The sequence below is a fragment of the Sapajus apella genome, unplaced genomic scaffold (assembly GCF_009761245.1).
Source record: "Sapajus apella isolate SASKATOON/1434 unplaced genomic scaffold, GSC_monkey_1.0 scaffold2, whole genome shotgun sequence".
Taxonomy (NCBI): Eukaryota; Metazoa; Chordata; class Mammalia; order Primates; family Cebidae; genus Sapajus; species Sapajus apella.
The window spans coordinates 44,589,720-44,607,691 of NW_022436942.1; the positions used below are offsets into that span (position 1 = coordinate 44,589,720).

The following is a 17,972-nucleotide window of genomic DNA, read 5'->3' on the forward strand; positions in this document are numbered from 1 at the left end:
TATGTATCTTTGGTAAGAGCTAGTTGTCCTCAGGGCCTTCATAAAAAGAAGAGCAGAACTGAAATTCTTCTGAATACACACATACTTGATTGTGAGCTCATTTGTCACCACTTACATTGTAATCTGTGAGGAAATAACATACTAGATAGCTTGTTATAATCAATCAGTTTATCTGATTTACTCAAAAACCCATTCTCAATCAAGAGAATAATAATAAGACAGAATTTATTTTCTTTGGAAAAGAGAGAAGAACTCAGAAATAATTTTAGCTGGCCAAGGGCAGGACCATTATTTGAGTGAGAATCTTTGGACAACAGGTTGTGGAAAAAGGGCATTGTGTAAAACAAAGCCATTTACAAAAACAAAAAAAGAAAGCCCCCAAAAGTTAGTAAAAATAAATTGTTAAACTGAATACCAGATCTACTACAATTATTATCATTATCTACAAGTCTCCATCTTCGGCAATTCTTTCCTGTCTTAAATTTACACACGGTAATAGGAAACTGTCTCTAAAACTTGAAATGGATATTTTTCTAACAAAACCTTTTAAATATGGATGGTAGGTGTCATGGGTTGTAAATTAACCACTCTAGGAAGTTTTAAGCATAGAATAAACAAAATAAATGGTTTACATAAATCTCAGAAGCAGGGATTCTACTTCAACTCTAGGTTTCTATGGTGTCAATGTTCTTTTGATTCTCCCTAAAAGTTTAGAAGGGCACTCCTAAGCTTTGTAGGACTTACATAGTCAGGTGGTATAATTAGTCATCCAGCTTCAATAGGCGATTCCATTAAAAATAGCTTTTAATAAATTAAACTTAATATTTGAGTAGCTGACTGATTGAGTGTTTGACCAGATACCTGTGCTCTAAGTAAAAGGCCAAAGTTCTTCACTTAGTAGCTATGATGTTTATTAACTCTAATGAGATAAATCCATATAAGTTTGGCTACTGGTAGAAATTGCTCCACTTCAAAGAAAGTTGTGAAGGCTGTGAAACTCAAAATATGCACATAACATAAGATATGTGCATGTAAGTATATAAACACCACCAAATACACATTCACCTTTTATGGTAAATGATATATTATGTCATAGTACTTTACATAAGGCTTTTTTAAATTTGGTGTCTTATTTGATCACATTATGCTGAGCAGGAAAGAAAATAGAATTTTAATTTTATGAATAAGAAAAATGAGGTTGAGGGCTATGTGATGATTGAATAATTAATCAAAACCAAATCAACGCCAACCTAAAGCCAAAGATTATTTAAGAGCTGGTAAGAAACCTAGATACCCTCAATTTCAAATTTCTCATTATATAAATGAAGAATATAAGACATAGAGAAAAACGCACTTACTTGCTCAAGGACATACATTCTCATGGAGGAGAACCAAGAATGGACCCTGCTAATGATGGTAATAATTCAGTTATAGCTTATTTTCAATTGACATATAAAATAGAACAAAATAAAAATCTAGAGACTAAAACAGACCTTAGAATTTATCCATGCAAGACCTTATTTTGTTGCTAAAGGTTCTAGTCCAGAAGGGAATATATTAATTTCCAAACTTCACACAGTAGCACGGTGAGAGCACAACTCTCTCGATGCAGTCTTCTTTTTTAATTATATTACTCTTTATGCTTGGTCTATTTGCAATCATTTAAATGCCTAGGGTTAAAACCTCACTTCTATTTCATAGTTTATAAAGAAACAAAATCATTTTAATCCAATGTCACGAAACATCATCACTGTGATGTTTTGATATACATGTGTAATGTGGAAGGATTAAATCAAACTATAATGTCCATCACAGTGCTCGCCTATCATTTTTAAGGTGAGACATTTGAAATGTACTCTTACTTTGAAATTATGATTTGTTGCTTAAAACTCATATTAATTTTAAAAGAGGAAAGAAATTTCATGAACTCAGGAAGCACTAGTGAAATATTTTTGATAAAGCAAAGTCTTACAGAGAAATGTGGGTGTTATTATGATTGGAATTTATTCTTCACATTTTAATAAAGACTAATAATTATAAAAATCCAGAACACTCTTTTTAACAAGTAATGGATGTAGAAAGAAAAGCAAATATCATATGTACCTAGGCAAGACATTATACACTACTTTAGGTAGTTTAAGCTGAAAGATGTCTATTGCAAAAGATTGGTAACAATGGTATTGAAAAGAATGACTAAATAAAAGCAGAATGTTAGAATCCATTAACTTCACAGTGGGAAATTAATATAAATATTATTCATTTCAGAGCATTTACAAAATATTACAAAGGACTACCATTTGTTGGTCTAAAATCCTGAGGTTTGCCTCAAATACAATTAACACCAAAAATAATAATATTAAATCTGGTTTTCCTCTTTGAAATGCATCATGTAAGTGGAAATTTGAAGTGGGAATCCATGGGAATCTGAAGAAAATATTAACATTATGTAATGACAAATGCTTATTATTTTTAACAGTAGTTAAAAATAGCTAAATTTTATTACTAAAATATAGAAACAGAATCTTAATTAATGGATTTGCTAATCATTAGGATTTACCATTTATGTTTGGTTCGTATTTGACAGGTTGGCTTGAAGCTAATTTGTTGTTTGATACTATAAATTTTTATTGAACATATAGAGTATCCAAGGCACTAAATTGAAAGCCTGCAATCCAAAAATGATAAGGCAAAATTCTGCAGTTCAAAATTTTGAGTTCAATGAAAAAACAAGTGTAACATAAAGCATTATTCTTTAAATTGAGCTGTTTATACAGTACAATGGTGATATGGGGAAGGGGAAGAAACAATTATATCTGTTAAGGAGAGTTGAGGAAAGTCGCAATAACTCTAAGGAGTAGGTGTTATCATTCTCATTTTATAGATGTTAACAATAATAATTTATAATTATAATATCATCACTTAATTGCCTTTGGAAAATTTCCTTAAGTGATACTTTACTTTTATTAAGTAGATTTGGGACTATTTCCTTTTTAAGACTTACTAAAGATTTTGTAAATATAATGTGAACTCACCACTGTACCAATTTTATTTCCTTATGGAGACCACCATAGGTTCATATGTATCAGAGCACTAATACTAATTGTTACTGATTGGATTGTGTTCTCTACAACATTCATATGTTGAAGCCCTAAACCCAATGTGACTGTATTTGAAGAGAGATCGTTAATGGCAATAATTAAAGTTAAGTTGAGGGCATAAGGGTGGGTCTCTAAAATGACAGGGCTGGTGACCTTACAAGAGGAGGAAGAGACAACAGAGTTATTTCTCTCATTATTCATAAACAGATAAAACGTCATGTAAGGATGCAACCAGAGAAGGTGGCCCTCTACAAGCCAGGAAGAAGCATAAACCAGAAACTATTTTTGGACACTTTGACTACAGACTTGTAGTCTCTAGAACTGTGAGAATATGAATTTATGTTGTAAGTCACCCAGTCTGTGTAATTTTCTCATGACAGCAGCCTACTATGCCAATAATATGAAGCAGATGAATTTGGACTGATTTTCCTTGGAGAAGGACACCATAGTACCATTTGCCCTTTGAATAAAAGCCACCTCCTCTTACTATCCTTTTGTGTTCTGGGAGAAGAGCTGGTTGAGTTTGCACCTGTACCGAGGAGCCTCCTGGAAAGTGCAGGGTTCTGAGTCCACACTTGTCCGTTGAGCAGCAATGTTACAGAGTTTTTCAATGAATTAAAGTTTTGTATTGGAGTGAAAAGATACCAGTGATGCTAAAAGTGATCCAAATCCAAATGTAAGTGATGGCAGTGGCAGGCCATCTGAAGCAGCCGCTGCCAAGATGCAGGCTGCAGCGGGGAGGCACAGCCAGGGCTGACGCCCCACAGAGCCAGTCGGAGCCAGGGACAGGTGGGAACCCAACCCCTACTGAGTAGGCAGGGCAGGAGTTCCCTGGGTGCGACTGCAGCTGCCCCCGGCCTCCCTGTGCTCTTGGAGGCTGGGAGCAGGCCTCCTGCCTACCCTTCTGGGCACAGCTGAAGCAGCCCATGTCACAGCTGCAGACCTGGGCCTCCCTGTGATTGTGGAGGCTGGAAGCAGGCAGGATCCCCACCCTCCCGGGCTCACATGCAGTTGCCCAAGTCACGTCTGAGGACCTGGGCATCTCTACAGTCTTGGGGACCCAGGAAGTAACCCCCTCATGCCTCAGCAGACTTGAAGGCGGTGTCTGCTCCAATTTCCTGACCTCGTCAAGCCTGGCACTCTCTGTGATCTCAGAGCAAGGTGGGGGCTGACTTGGGTGCTGTCACAGCCCAGTGGGGTGTATGCACAATTGGGGAAGCACTAATATGGCAGCCCTCTGCCTCCTCAGCCCCCTCTGGACTTGGGGCTCTGATAAGCACAAGAGGGAGGCCAAGTGGGGACTGAGGGAGATTGGGCACTGGCCTCCCTGGATTTTTTACATGAACAGCCTGGGCACCATAGAAGGCAGTAGAATGCAGACAGGCTGGAAGGCGGAGGAAGTGGGAAGTGTTGGATCCCTTGTGAAGCCACACCTTCAGGCTGGGGAAGGCCTGAAGCCTGAGGGCTGGGCACCAGTCTCCTGGACCAGAGGGAGGACTTATGGTGTTTTCCTTTGTGCCCACCCATGGCTGCCCATGGACCAATCAGCAGGTACATTCTTCCCTCTGAGGCCCATAGAAACCCTGGACTCAGCCAGACTTGGGGAGATATGGTGACTTGCCTGCAGAGAGGAGTTACCCGCATCAATGCCTCCTCTCTGTTGAGAGTTGAACACTCAATGGGACAACCTGCCTGCAGAGAGGGGCTATCGACTCCAAGATCTCCTCTCAGCTCCTCTTCACCTTGCTCACCCTCTACTTGTCCACATACCTCATTCTTCCTGGATGCAGGACAAGAACTTGGGACGAGTCAAATGGCAGGGCTGAAAGAGCTGTGACACGGGGTGGAAACACCCTTCTTGGGCACTACATTGCGAGACTTCTTCCCAGTGAAGGGGAGAGAAAAACTGTGGCCCTTCGGGAAGCCCAGACCTGGGAAACTCCCTGAGCCGGGGCTGTTACTCCCTCTTTGGGGTCCCGTAGGTCCTGGCATCTCTAAGCTTCTAGGCACCACCACATTCCCCAGCGTCAGCTATGGAAGCTGCTTGCAATGTACCTGGTCCAGCCACAGCCTCTCAGTGAGCTGGTGTCCATGCCGGCATCTGGAGCTGCCCACCCATTGCAGCAGCCAGTGTGCCTGACTGTGCAGTGGTGGGACCCCATCCTCACTCGCTCACACACCCCTCACCACTCCACACCTGGCTCGCCCTAGGCAGGAGTGGGATGTAGGCAGATAGCGGGAACCGAGCACAACCTGCCAGGCTGAGTGGGTGAAACAAGCACAGTGGGCCTAAGCAAAACTCAGGCAAAGGCACCACTGGTCACAGAGGTTTCTGGCCGGAAAACCCACACCTAAGGATCCTGCGACATGAGAAATTTCTCAGATTACAGCTTTCTCACTGAAGTTCAACGGAAAAAACCTGCAGGCTTGTGCGCAAGGATTCATTCTGGAAAGCATTCAAAACACAACCACTATAGATCTTCAAATTCTAGCTAAGTGTGCAAGTTTTTGAGTGTAGATCAGGAAGTAATGTTTGACTATATGACCTTAAGTCTACTTCTTCTACACTTGCAGGGATCTCAGCTTGTTAGGGCAGTGGTTGCATCTGACTTTGTTCACCCAACGTTTGAGATTGAAATCTTTGAGAGCAATAGAAAACAGAGCAGTTAAAAAACTAGAACTGCAGGTAAGCTGTTCACATTTGTCATTTTTCTTTCCCAGAGTACTTTCTATAAGCAGGACTGCTTTGCTTTTGCAGATAAATAGGTGGGAAGTGGAGGAGAGAGGGAGAAGTGATATTAGAGTTCCTGATGGTGTATGGATTTATTCAAATAATTGATAGAATAATGCATTAAAAATGACTCTATCACACTCCCAATCCAGTGATTTAGATTTTTATATTGTACTAAGATTGATTTTAATGTGTAGCAAAGCTCTGAAATCTACAATTTAGAAATTGGTCACAGGCGAGGTGCAATGGCTCATGCCTGTAATTCCCACACTTTAGGAGGCCAAGGTGGGTGGATCACTGGAGGTCAGGAGTTCAAGACCAGCTTGGCCAACATGGTGAAACCCTGTCTACCAAAAATACAAAAAATTAGCTAGGCCTGGTGGCAGGCGTCTACAATCCCATTTACCAGGGAGGCCGGGGCTGGAGAATCGCCTGAACCTGGGAGGTTGGTGAAAAAGCAAGACTTTGTCACAAATAAATAAATAAATAAGACACAGATGTGAACATAAAACTCACAGAATAATTAAAGAAGTTCAGTGTTGAGGTGTTTAAAATACATCCACAGATTCTTAATGCTGCTGCCTCCAATAGGCAAAGATTGATTCACCTTTCTTTGAGTGTAGAGAGGTTTTTGGTTTATTTTTATTTTTATTATGACTTTTTTTTTTTTTTCAGACAGAGTGTCACTCTGTCACCCAGGCAGGAGTGCAGTGGCATGATCTCAGCTCACTGCAACCTCTGCCTCCCAGGTTCAAGCAATTTTCCTGTCTCTGCCTCCTAAGTATCTGGGATTACAGGCATGCACCCCTACCACCCAGCTAATTTTTGTATTTTTAGTAGAGACAGATTTCACCATGTTGGCCCGGCTGGTCTTGGACTTCTGACATCAAATGACCCACCTTGTCAGCCTCCCAAAGTGCTGGGATTACAGGTGTGAGCTACCATGCCAGGCCAAATGTAGAAACGTCTTATTAACATATTTGTAATGAATAAAAGTGGGTTAGCTTCTAACAAATATTCGTAGAATTGATGGTGTATCATTTTTAGAATTAGGTTTTAAAAGACTGGGTTCTGTCTTGCTCTGGGGGAAGACATTTTGTGACCAGCCCTATGAAGAGGTGCACATGATGTGAAACTGAAGCCCCCACTGCCAATAGCCATAGGAATCAATTTAGATACTCCAATTCCTTCATAGATTGCAGCCAGCTCTCATCTAAGGTTTACCTGCTGTCTCATGAGACACCTTGAGACCTTACCATTCAGCAAAGCTGCTCCCAGATTCTTTTCTTTTACAAACTGCTTTAGTTAATAAATGTTCCAAGACGCTAAGTTTTGGAGTAAATTCTTACACAGAGTTAAATAAATATTATAAGTAGACTTAGAAGATATCAGAGAAAGGCAACATGAAACAACAAAAGCCACTTTTTAAACATTAGATTGGCCAAATTTTGAAAGAATGATACTCCCCACTAGCTACCATGTATACACTATTGATGTGTATTTAATTGAAACTCCCTGCTTGGGGAATAATTTGCCAAAATTTATCTGTAAAACTTTAAAGTGCACATTTCTTTTTTACTTAATTATTCTAATTCTAAAAATCTAACCTAAAGAATTCAACATTGTAAATGCCCAAAAAGGTATATTTTGGCATCACTGTGTGCAATAGTAAAAAATATATTGCCTAACAACCACCTATTGTATGTCAGGCACTTGCCTTAATGCTTACAAGAGCCTGTGAGATAGGCTCATGTTCAAATCCGTTTTATAAGGGAAACAGGGAATAGAGCTGTGAAATAACTTGCTTGAGGTTCCAAAGCTACTAAGAGGCAGAGAAGAGATATAAAGCCATGCTTTTAGCAATTACAATAGGCTGCCTCTTATATAAAGAAATATATTGAATGTGCTTTAATAAGTGCATGTTTAAATACAAAAACACATTCCAATTATGGACCATTTGATATAAATGTTTAAAATGTAAGGTACATCTATAGTCAGTTTTACAAAGTGATATCAACGATTTGTTTTTCTTTCAGCTGAAGCTACATATCAATGGCTGCTAACTAAATTGCCCAAGGGTGTTAGGCAGGTTATGTTAATGAATATAGTGACCTAGATAGCTCTAGCAGATTGCCCCTATGTGGAACATGGGTTCATTATTTCTGCAGTTTCTGACTTTTTTTTCAAGAGAAACCCTAAAACTCTGACTTTTTAAATGTGAAATCTTATCATATTAAATGAATGGCAATAAATTATATTTTTAAAAATCTAAAATCCAATATGACATTTCTGAATGCAAACCCCTCCCCTGTGTTCCAGATTCCATTCTCCCTGTAAATTAACAATAGTGAATTAACGACAGTTATTCAAACCACCTGACAAAACTTTGCAGAAACATGATTGGCTCCATTATCACATCTAAATAAATAATTCCTTAGTTAAAATGACATTGGCCACACTGGAAGCATAGAAAATGAGAGAGATAGAAGTGCTGCATCCAAGCAATCTCAATACAAATATTGCCACCCCAATAATTAATATATCAGATACTTATATGTTGTGGACTCTGCATATGTTTATAGCAGAATAGTTGAGAATGTGGGCTCTTGAGCCAGACTACATGAATTTGAAGCAGAATTCCACCACACACTAGTTATCCGAACTCTGTGCTTCTGTGCCTCTTTATAAAGAAGGATATAAATGGATCCCATAGATATGCTGTAAGAAAACAATGACTCCATAAATACCAGCTATTATTACTGTAGAGGTAAAGCATTGGATTATGAGAACCAGGTGCCAGAAACCATTCTTATTATTTATCCATCTTTCTGCTGACTTCTTTCTCACAAAACAATTCCTGACTATAATAGACCTGTGTGCAATGAAAGAATGTCTCGGCTTGAAGGTGGGAAAGCAAACACTGTAGTAAAGATCATAGCATATTTTTTATTGCTACATTTTATTTTTTAAATCAAAAGATAAAATTGTATGTTCTTACGATGTACAATATATTTTTAGGAATATACGTATATTGTGGAATGACTAACTTAGCTAATTATCATATGTACTACCTTACATAGTTATTTTTGTGATAAGGACACTTTACATCCATTTAGTATTTTCAGTAATATAATGTATTGTTAACAATAGCCACTATGTTGTAGAATAGATCTCTTGAACGTATGTCTCCTGTTCAATTGAAACTTTGTATACTTTTATCAACATTTCCAAACACCCACCCCCAAAACCATTCCAGCCCCTGGTAACCACCATTCTACTTTCTACTTATGAGTTTGACTCTTTTAGATTATGCAATATTTTTCCTTTTGTGCCTGGCTTATTTCATGTAACATAACATCCTTCAGGTTCATCTATGTTGTCAAAAATTATATAATTTTCTTCTTTTTATAGCTAAATACTATTTCATTGGGTATATTTATTACATTTTCTTTATTCATTCATCCATTGATAGATGTTTTGGTAGATTCTCCATTTTAGCTATTGTGAATAATGTTGCAATAAACATGGAGGTGCAGATATCTCTTTGAAATACAGATTTCTATTCCTTTGGATATGCCCAGTGGTTGAATTGCTGGATCAGATGGTAGGATTTCTTTTTTTTTTTCTTAATTTTTTCAGGGACCTCCATAGTTTTCCATAATTACATGCCCACTAACTGTGTGAGGACTCCTTTTTCCCCACATCTTAGCCAACAATTGTTATCATTTTTTAAAATAATAGTCATTCTAACAGGTGTGAGGCAATATCTCATTGTATTGTTTTTTTTTTTTTTTTTGAGACGGAGTTTCACTCGTGTTACCCAAGCTGGAGTGCAATGGCGCGATCTCGGCTCACCGCAACATCCGCCCCTTGGGTTCAGGCAATTCTCCTGCCTCAGCCTCCTGAGTAGCTGGGAATACAGGCACGCACCACCATGCCCAGCTAATTTTTTGTATTTTTAGTAGAGACGGGGTTTCACCATGTTGACCAGGATGGTCTCGATTTCTTGACCTCGTGATCCAGCTGCCTCGGCCTCCCAAAGTGTTGGGATTACAGGCTTGAGCCACCGCGCCCGGCCTCATTGTATTTTTAATTTGCATTTCTATGACATTTATGATGTAGAGCAGTACATACACACACACACTCACACTTGTTGGCCATTTTGTCTTATTGGGAGAAATAACTATTCAAGTCCTTTGCCTATTTTTAATTGAATTATTTATTTACTTGGTATTGAGTTGAGTAATGTATATTTTTTAGATATTAGGACCTTTTCAGAGGCATGGTTTTCAGATATTTTCTCCCATTCTACCTATCGCATATTCACTATTGATATGGTCTGGCTCTGCGTCTACACCAAAATCTCATCTTGAATTGTAATCCCAGTTGTAACCCCCATATGTTGAGAAAGGGAACCCATGGAAGATAATTAGAACATAGGGATGTTTGCCAATGCTGTTCTCATGATAGTGAGTGAGTTCTCATGAGATCTGATGGTTTTGTAAGGGACAGGGCACTTTCCCCACTTTGCTCTGCACTTCACCTTCCTGCCGCCATGTGAAGAAGGATGTGTTTGCTTTCCCTTTTGCCATAATTGTAAGTTTCCTGAAGCCTCCCCAGCCCAGCAGAACTCTGAGTCAATTAAACCTTTTTCCTTTATAAATTACCCTCTCAGGCAGAATGGACTAATACAACTATATTGATTGTTTCCTTTTTTGTGGAGCATATTTTTAGTTTAATATAATCTGATTTGTATATTATTTCTACTTTTGTTGTCTGTTCTTTTGGCATCCTATTCAAGAAATAATTGCCCAGACCAATGTCATGAGGTTTCTCCCTTATGTTTTCTTCTAGTAGTTTTACAGTATCAAGTGTTATATTTAAGTTTTTGTTCATTTTGAGCAGATTTTTATATATGGTGTGAGATAAGAATCTAATTTCATTCTTCTGCATGTGTGTATCCAGTTTTTCCAGTACCATTTATTGAAAAACCTGTTTTTTTCCTATTCTGTATACTTGGCATCCTTGTCAAAAATCAATTTACTGTAATAAATGTGTGGATTTAATTTTGAGCCCTCAATTATTTTATTTTTAATTTCAACATTTATTTTAGATTCAGAGGGTACATGTGCAGGTTTGTTACATGGGCATAGTACATAAAGTTGAGGGTTAGAGCACATTTGATCCCATCACCCAAGTTGTAAGCACAGTGTACAATAAATAGTTTTTCAACCCTTGCCCCTCTCTCTCCCTTGAGACACTGGTAGTCCCCATGTCTATTGTTCTTATCTTTATGTTCCTGTGTACCCAATGTTTAGCTTTTTCTTATAAGTGAGACTGTGTGATATTTGGTTTTCTGTTTATTTATTAATTTGTTTAGGATAATGACCTTTAGCTACATCCAAGTTTCTGCAAAGGGAAAATTTTGTTTATTTTTATGGCTATATAGTATTACATGGTATAAATGTACCACATTCTCTTTATCCAGTCCACTAATGGGCACCTGAGTTGATTCCATGTCTTTGCTATTATGAATAGTGCTATGATAAACATATGACTGCATGTGGCCTTTTAGTAGAATAATTGATTTTCCTTTGGGTATATAGTCAGTAATGGAATTACTATGTTGAAAGGTAGTTTTATTTTTCAATTCCTTGAGAAATCTCCGAACTGCTTCCCACAGCATCTGAACTCATTTACATTCCCATCAACAATATATAAGCATTCACTTTTCTCCATAACCATACTATTATCTGTTATATTTTAACTTTTTAATAAAAGCCATTCTGACTGGGAATTATGTCATTGTGGTTTTGATTTGCATTTCTCTGATGATTAGCAATGTGGAATATTTATTCATGTGTGTTGACTGCTTATATGTCTTCTTTTGAGAAATGCCTCTTCATGCTCTTCGCCCATTAAAAAAAATTAATTTATTTGCTTTGTACTTCTTGATTTGTTTAAGTTCCGTATAATAAAGTTCTGGATACCAGACCTTTGTTGGATGCATAGTTTATGAATATTTTCTCCCATTCTGTAGCTTATCTGTTTACTCTGTTGATAGTTTGTTTTGCTGTGCAGAAGCTCTTTAGCTTAATTAGATCCCATTTGTCAATTTTTATTTTTGTTGCAGTTGCTTTTGAGGACTTAGTCATAATTTTTATGCCAAGATCAATGTGAATTCTAGAAGGGTATTTCTTAGGTTTTCTTCTAGGATTTTTATAGTTTTAGATCCTGCATTAAAAGCCTAATTCAGCTTGAGCTAATTTTTGTATATGGTGACAGGCAAGAGTCCAGTTTCATTCTTCTGTGTATGGATAGCCAGTTATTGCAGCACCATTTACTGACTAGGGAGTACTTTCTCTATTGCTTATTTTTGTCAACATTGTTGAAAATCAGATGGCTCTACGTGTGTGGCTTTATTTTGATTCTCTATCATGTTCCATTCATACCAGTACTGCCTTCATACCAGTACTATGCTCTTTTGGTTATTATAGCCTTGTATTATAGTTTGAAGTTGGTTAATATGATACCTCCAACATTGTTCTTTATACTTACGATTGCTTTGGCTAATTAGGCTCCTCCTTGGTTCCATATGAATTTTAGAATAGTTTTCTCTAATTTTGTGAAAAGTGATGTTGGTAGTTTTGTAGGAATAAAGTTGAATCTGTTGGTTGCTCTGGGTAGTTTGGCCATTTTAACAATACTAATTCTTCCAACCCATTAACATGGAACTTTTTTCTATTTGTTTGTATCATCTATGCCTTTTTTTTTTTTTTTTTCAGTAGTGTTTTGTAGCTCTTGGTGGAGAGATCTTTCACCTCCTTGGTTTGATTTATTCCTAGGTATTTTAGTTTTTGTGTGGCTATGGAACTACATTTTTTATTTGGTTCTCAGTTTGAACATTATTGGTGTTTAGAAATGCTACTGATTTTTGTACATTGATTTTGCATCTTGAAACGTTACTAAAATTTTTTTTATCAGTTCTATAATTTTTTTGGCAGAGTCTTTAGAGTTTCCTAGATATAGAATTAGAACATCAGTGAAGGGAGATTATTTAACTTCTTCTTTTCCTATATGGGTGCCTTCTATTTCTTTTTCTTGCCTCATTGCTCTGCCTAAGACTTCCAGTTGAATAGGAGAGGAGAGAGTGGGCATCCTTTTCTTATTCTAGTTCTTAAGGGAAATGCTTCCAGCTTTTTCCCATTCAGTATGATGCTAGCTGTGAGTTTGTCATAGATAGCTCACATTATTTTGAGATATGTTCCTTTGTGCCTAATATGTTGAGACTTCTTATCATGAAGGAATTTTAGATTTTGTCAAAAGCTTTTTCTGTATCTGTTGAGATGAACATATGATTTTTGATGAGACACACAGGTAAATGGTGTGTGCCAGCACAGCAAGTGATGAGAAGTGAAGAGGATAAAAAGGAATCCCTATGTACATTTTAAGAAAATTAAATATTTAAATCCAGAAACACAATATATCTTTCCATTTATTTGTGCCTTCTTTAATTTCTTTCAATTTTTTGTAATTTCCAATGTACAGATTTTATACCTACTCAGTTAAAGTTATGACAAGGTATGTATTACTATAACATAAATAGTCCAATAACACATATTTTGTATTGTATATATATAATATATATACTGTATTTTTACAAAAAAGTAAGATAGAGAAAGAAGATTATTAAGACAATCACACAGAAGAGAAAATATAATTACTCTTTATTAAATAGAAGTGATCATCATATATATCTTCATCCTTATCATCTTTATGTTGAGTAGGCTGAGGAGGATGAGGAAGAGGAATGGTTAGTCCTTCTGTCTCGGGGTGACAGAGGCAGAAGAATATTTGTACATAAGTGGACCCATGTGTTCAAACTCACATTGTTTAAGAGTTAACTATGGAATAAAATAAATAATGTCAAAAATATAAATTAATAAAATTGAGAATATACGATAGAGAAAGTCAACAAAAGTCAAAAGCTGGTTTTATAAAAAGAAGAAGAAAATTGATACATCTCTAGCAAAATTCATCATGAAAATATAGAGAAAAACACAGACAAATATCAGAAATGATTAACAGAATGGTACTTTAGATCCTATGGAAAATATTATATAATAACTAACCATTATGATCAAATAAATGTCAATAAGTTTGATGACTTAAATAATATAGGAAAACCAATGAATGATACAAGTTGCTAAAACAAGGATTATTTACCCAGGTCATATTAATGCATTTAAAACCAGAAATACTTATCTGAGGCACCATCTTAAGCTGGTATTATGGCCATATTGTCAGAAATAGTAGAGAACTTCCTAGAGTGATCATGTTCAAACATAATTATTGGGATGTTTGAATTTTATCACTTGCATTTACTTAAGCCGTTGATTATTCGTCTTAAGTAATTTGTGGTGTACTTTGACATCTTGTAGGCACACATTAAAGGGCTTAAAAATAAGCAGAGGAAACCGTCTGTCATCCTCTGTGATTAGTTTTTGATGAAAGACAGATAGATAAAAGAAACAGAACACACGAATAGGTCTAGATTTGTTTGAAAAGAAATTTACAAGTTTAAACTTTCCCACTAGGCCAAGGTGCTTTCACTGGTAGACTCTAACTAACAGTAAAGCAATGATACCAATCTTACACAAACATTTCAGCTATAGAAGAAAAGAGAACACTTTCATATAATTTTATGAGGCCAGACTAATTGTGATACCAAAAGTTGTATATACTTCAAGAAACAAATATCACAGAGCCAGCCTTTTATGAAAAGAGGTGTAAAAATCCTTAACAAAGTACAAAAATACATTTTACATGATATAAATAGCACAAGACATGATAGGCTGTTATCCCAACAATGTAATTTATATTTAACATTTTAAAAGTCAGTCAAAACCATTATCAAATTAATAAAAAGAAAGGACAAAATTAATATGATAATCTTTATACATGTGGTAAAAACATTTGACAAAATCGAGCACCCATCTATGATTAAAAAATAAAAACTAAACTAGGAATATAAAGATAAACCTACAGTTATTATAATGCTTAATTGTAAAATACTGTTTCCACTTAAAATCAGAAATAGGGCAAGGATTTCTGTTCTCGCCACTTATCATCACCTTTGTACTGGAAATGTTAGCTAATTCAATAAGAAACAACAACAAATAACTAAATGATTTATAGGTTAGAAAGAAAGAAAAAAGAAGTGTCATTATTTGCATACAATATGGTTGTTTAGGTAGACAATCCAAAGGAATCTAAAAAAAAGTTAGTAGCTCTAATAAATAAATTTAACAACACACTAAGGTAAAATGACAATTTATAAATATCATTTTGCTGTCTATATGCTAACAATGAACAATTATAAATAAAACTTTCTAAAACAGACCTCTAGTCTGAAAACTACAAAATATTGCTGACAGAAGTTATGGTTTATAAGATACATATAAATTCTCTCTGTTTCTCTCTTTTTTTTTTATTTTTTTTATTTTTTTTATTTTAATTTCTTTTTTTTTTTCCCCCATTTATTTATTTTATTGCGTTTTAGGTTTTGGATTCTCTCTTTTTTAAGAGACAAGGTTTTGCTATGTAACACAGACAGAAGTACATGGAGTAGGGTGACTATTTACAGGAACTGTCATAGCTCACTGCAATCTGGAATTCCTGGGCTCAAGGTAACTTCTTGCTTTAGCTTTTGAAGTAGGGGAAATACAGATGTGCCTCACCATGCCCAGTAGAAGTTAAGTTTAAAAACACCTGAAGCAATGGGGAACATACTATATTAATGGATGAGAATACTAAATAGATTGAACATATCAATTATCTCAAATTACTCAATTTGATTTATTGCAATGCCAATCAAAATCAGGCTTTTAAAATATAAGCAAAAAACTTGACTTGAAAATGTGTGTAGAAATGTATAGAATCAACAGAAACCAGCAAGATTTTGAAGAAAACAAAGCTTAGGAGCTTTAGCTTGTTGATTTCAAAGTTACTACAAAGTTACAGTAATGAAAATACTATATTATTTACATAAGGCTAGATAAAAAGATCATTCAAAGAGATCAGCTTATATGATCTGATCAATGGATTTTCAAAGGAGGCACCTAATACTTTCAATGAGGAAACAACATCTATTTAACAAATAATGTAGAGAAATGAAATATAAAAATGAAAAATATGAACCTGACCTCAACAGCATGCACAAAGATTAATTTGAGATCATTTCATAGATTTAAATTATAAAAGCTAGAATTATAAACCTTCTAGAAGAAAACATAAACATTTTGTGACATTGAGGTACACAAAGATTTCTTAGGCTATTAGGAGCAGTAATCAGAAAGAATAAAAATGGTCAATTAATTCCATCAAACTTAAACACTTAAACATTCATAAGAATGTCAGACATTCTTATGAAAATAGATAAGCTGCAAACTGGGAGAAAATATTTGCAGCGCATATCTATGAAAAGAAAAACCTCATAACTCAACAATAAAAAGGCAGCCCAGTTAAACAATGAGTAATGATCTGAACAAACACTTTCCAAAGAAAAATATGAGTAGCCATGGCTGGGTGCAGTGTCTCACACCTGTAATGTTGTCACAGGAATTGGTAAAGTGTCACTTTTTCAACTTGAAACTTCTGTGGCCAGGGTTACTTTTGCTTGTGTTTTGCTTGGGCCTGCTGAGCTTGTTCCACCCACTCAGCTTGGCAGGCTGCACTCAATTCATGTTACAGGCCCACATCCCATGCCTGCCAAGGGCAAGCCAGGTGTGGAGTGGCGAGGGGTGTGTAAGTAAGCACAGAGTCTGGCCACCGTGCAGTCAGGCATGCCAGATTCAGCAGAGTGAGCAGCTCCAGGCACCACACAGGCACTGGCTCTCTGCGAGGCTGCCGCTGAACCAGACGTACTGCAAGTGACTTCCATTGCAGGCACCAGGGAACACAGTGGCACCCAGAAGTGTGGAGATGCCAGGAACTGCAGAGCCCCAAAGAGGGTGTCACGGCCCTGGCTTGGGAAGCTCCTAGGTCTGGATTCCCCTAAGGGCCACTGATATGGTTGGGCTCTGTGTCCCCACCCAAATCTCATAAATCCTGTAATTTTCATGTGTTGTGGGAGGAAGCTGGTTGGAGATAACTGAAGCATAGGGGCAGGTCATTTCTGTGCTGCTCTTGTGATAGTGAATAAGTCTCATGAGATGTGATGGTTTTAAAAATGGGAGTTTCCCTGCACAAGCTCTTTGTCTTTGCCCACTGCCACTCATGTAAGATGTGACTAGCTCCTCCTTGCCTTCCACCATGTTCATGAGGCCTCTCCAGTCATGTGGAACTGTAAATCCTTTAAACCTCTTTTTCTTCCCAGTCTCAGGTATATCTTTATCAGCAGCATGGAAATAAACTAATACAGCCACAGCTCTTCTCTCCTTTTGTCTTCTCTCCTTCTGGTCAACTGCAAAGTTGTGAGCAGGTGGGTGTTTCAGTCCTGTTTGTGTTACAGCCCTTTGAGTCCTGCCATTGGATGGGTTCTGAGTACATGTCCTGCATCCAGGAAGAATGAGGTATGCAGACAACTGAAGGATGGTAAGGTGAAGAGGAGCTTCATTGAGCAACAGTTCTCAAAAGACCAAAAGAGCAAAGGTGCCACTGGACACAGAGCTTTCAAGCTAGAAAAGTGACACCCTAAGGATCTTGTGACATTACAGGTGTGAGACACCTCAGCCAGCCATGGCTACTCTTATATTTTTCTTTGGAAAGTTTTTGTTCAGATCATTACCCATTATTTAACTGGGCTGTCTTTTTATTGTTGAGTTATAAGGTTTCTCTTTTCAGATATATGCACAGCAAATATTTTCTCCCAGTTTGCAACTTATCTATCTTTGTAAGAATGTCTTTCAAAGAGCAAGTGTTTAAGTTTGATGGAATCAATTGATCATTTTTATTCTTCCTGCTTAGTGTTCTTACTAGGCTACAAAATTGCTCCTTTCCATAGGCAGGTTATCCCAGCAAATGTCCAGCTCTCAGCAGAGGGGAGTCCCATAGTGGGTAGCTCCTTTCTGCAGGCAGGTAGTCCTGACAAGTGCAGCCCTCAATGGAGAGGAGTCCTGGAGTGGGTAGCTCCTTCCTGCAGG

The 17,972-nt window shown here is 37.0% G+C and overlaps 1 long non-coding RNA gene across 1 annotated transcript; it reads left to right on the forward strand.

The window, feature by feature from the left end:
* On the forward strand, positions 1-11,840 carry LOC116564094. Its single transcript, XR_004274720.1, has 3 exons — positions 1-12; positions 11,166-11,168; positions 11,405-11,840. It is a non-coding gene; the product is annotated as an uncharacterized LOC116564094 (long non-coding RNA).
* Positions 11,841-17,972: the final 6,132 nt, after the last annotated feature.